Source organism: Petaurus breviceps, unplaced genomic scaffold, assembly GCF_028583685.1.
Source record: "Petaurus breviceps papuanus isolate PSGF00001 unplaced genomic scaffold, PetGlider_PUasm1.0 90919, whole genome shotgun sequence".
In the NCBI taxonomy this organism is placed as follows: Eukaryota; Metazoa; Chordata; class Mammalia; order Diprotodontia; family Petauridae; genus Petaurus; species Petaurus breviceps.
The window spans coordinates 37483827-37486303 of record NW_027187378.1 but is presented as its reverse complement, the minus strand read 5'-3'; the positions used below and the strand labels follow the sequence as shown (position 1 = coordinate 37486303).

Below are 2477 nucleotides of genomic sequence, written 5' to 3'. Positions count from 1 at the left end.
ATCATCTATTGTGCCATTTGGAGGGGGAGGGGGAAGAGAAAGAAAGAAAAGAAAGAGAGAGACAGAAAGAGAGAGAGAGAGAAAGAGAGAGAGAGAGAGAGAGAGAGAGAGAGAGAGAGAGAGAGAGAGACTCATCACCAATATCCTGGATTTTCTTTTCCCATGGCTACCTGTGGAAAAAATTGAGATACAAAACCGTCGGTCCTTTACAATCCTTTTCTACCTCTGCAGTGATTGTATCAGAGTAGTAGATAAGGAACAGAGGGTGCTAAGAATCACATCATTTTTAAAGTAGGCGTTCTTAACCTGCAGTCTGTGAATTAGTTTTTTTTTATGTTATTCTTGTTAATTGAATTTTTATATAATTGATTTTCTCTGTGATCCTATGTATTTTATTTTAGTACTTAAAAATATTATTCTGAGAAGGGGTGCATAGGCTTCACTAGACTTTTAAAGAAGCCCATTACATACACAAAAGGTTAGAAGGTAAAAAGTGTGGGGAAAGTGGAAAAGTATAGGGGGTGGGGTTAAAATGTCAAAAGGAACCCATCATGGCGCAGGCAAGAAAATGTGTGTGAAGGAAAAGACGCCGGAGGGGCCTCCGAGTCCGCCCGGATACCGAGCCCTCCCCATCAAGTTCTCCCAGGAGCAGGCCTCCTCACACTTCCTGTACGTCCGAGAGCACCCGGTCCGAGAGGGCGCCAGGTCGCGCTGGCCCCCGGAGCGCACCCTCTTTGTCCTCAACGTCCCCCCCTACTGCTCGGAGGGCTGCCTGGCGCGGCTTTTCTCCGTCTGCGGCCCCGTCCAGTCGGTGCATCTGCACGAGAAGCCGGAGGCCGGGCAGCCGCCGCAGGAGCCGCCGTCCGCGCAGTTCTGCCCAAAGCCTGAGCCGGGCTTCCAGGTGGCCTACGTGGTGTTCAGGACCCCTGCTGCGGTGCCCAAGGCCACGGCCCTGCGGGGGCCTCTGGTCATCTCGGCCCAGAGCCACCCGGTGAAGACTGGCATCGAGAAATGGGCGGCTGACTACGCGGACCCCCTGGTGGACCCCGAGGCCCTGGTGGACAAGTTCATGGAAGATTACGACAAGAAGATGGCAGCGGAAGATGCCAAGGCAGAGGCCAAGGAGGGCGTCCCGGATGAGGAGGGCTGGGTGAAGGTGACCCGCAGAGGCCGGCAGCCCAGCCTGCCCCGCTCCGAGGCCGCCAGCCTGCGCCTGCTGGAGAAGGAGAAGCGCAAGAAGGCCCGCAAGGAGCTGCTCAATTTCTACGCCTGGCAGCACCGGGAGACCCAGATGGAGCACCTGGCCCAGCTGCGGAAGAAGTTTGAGGAGGACAAGCAGAGAATTGCCCTGCTGCGCACCCAGCGCAAGTTCCGGAGGTACCGATTCAGTGGCCAGGCCCCACGAGGAGGGACCTGTGGCCATTGGCCCGCGGCTGGTCCGTCGGACCGGGAAGGAAGCCGGCCGGCGTGCAGGGAGAGGAGTGAGCAAAATAAAGGACAGACAGCCCTTCAAAAGAAAAATGCCAAACAGAGGATTTTATATTTGATCCTGAAGGTGATAGTGAGCCACTGGAGTTTATTGGAGATGGGAGGGTAATATGATCAGACCTACACTTTAGAAAGATCACTTTAGGGGAGGCTAGGTGGCACAGTGAATAGAGCACCTACCCTGGAGTTAGGAGGACCTGAGTTCAAACCTAACTGAAATACTTAACACTTACTAGTCATGTGACCTTTAGCAAGTCACTTAACCCCAATTGCCCTGCCTTTCCCCCTCCAAAAAGCAAAAAAAAAAAAATAATAATAAGAAAAAAGAAAGATCACTTTAACATCTGAGTGTGAAAATGGACTGGAGTAGAGGTAGACCAGCAGGCTATTTCAATAGTCACATCATAAGGGCCTACACTATTGTGTAAGTTCACCTTCTAATTATAATTTTATTTAAAATATCCTCTGTAGAACTCAAATAGCAGATAATACAGAATAGATAATATGTACCTCATCCTAGTGTCATATAATTTTGATCTCCACATAGCTTGGAGATTGTGAGTACTGGTATGTCAAGATCTATTTTTTTCTAATTCTTGATTTTGTATGAAACAATACTGCATCTAGTTGATTGTAGACAACAACTTTGTCTGTGATAATGTTCAAGTTCCGGGATAGTTTATTTGTTGAATTCTCAAGGATATTTTGACACCTGTTTTTTTAGTACAGGGGTTTGCCATCTCTTTGTTTAATAAAAAATATAGCAAACTTCTTACTGTTATTATCCTAATTATATTGTATGACTGGAAAACATCAAATACTACAGTCTTTGAAAAATAAGGTTGCAAGTCACCAAGAGGACAAAGACAAGGTACATGCTAGGTAGGTATATATGCTATAGGTTGTTACTAATGAAAAGTTGCATGTGAGAAGCAATGTAAAGGATCACATCAAACACCAGAAAAGGAAGCAATCTAGTCATGTAACAA

General features: G+C 47.7%; 1 pseudogene; it reads left to right on the top strand.

Moving 5' to 3' along the window:
- The first annotated feature begins 562 nt into the window (after positions 1-562).
- LOC138152207 (ribosomal RNA-processing protein 7 homolog A pseudogene) lies at positions 563-1597 on the top strand (annotated as a pseudogene).
- The last annotated feature ends 880 nt before the right edge of the window (positions 1598-2477 follow it).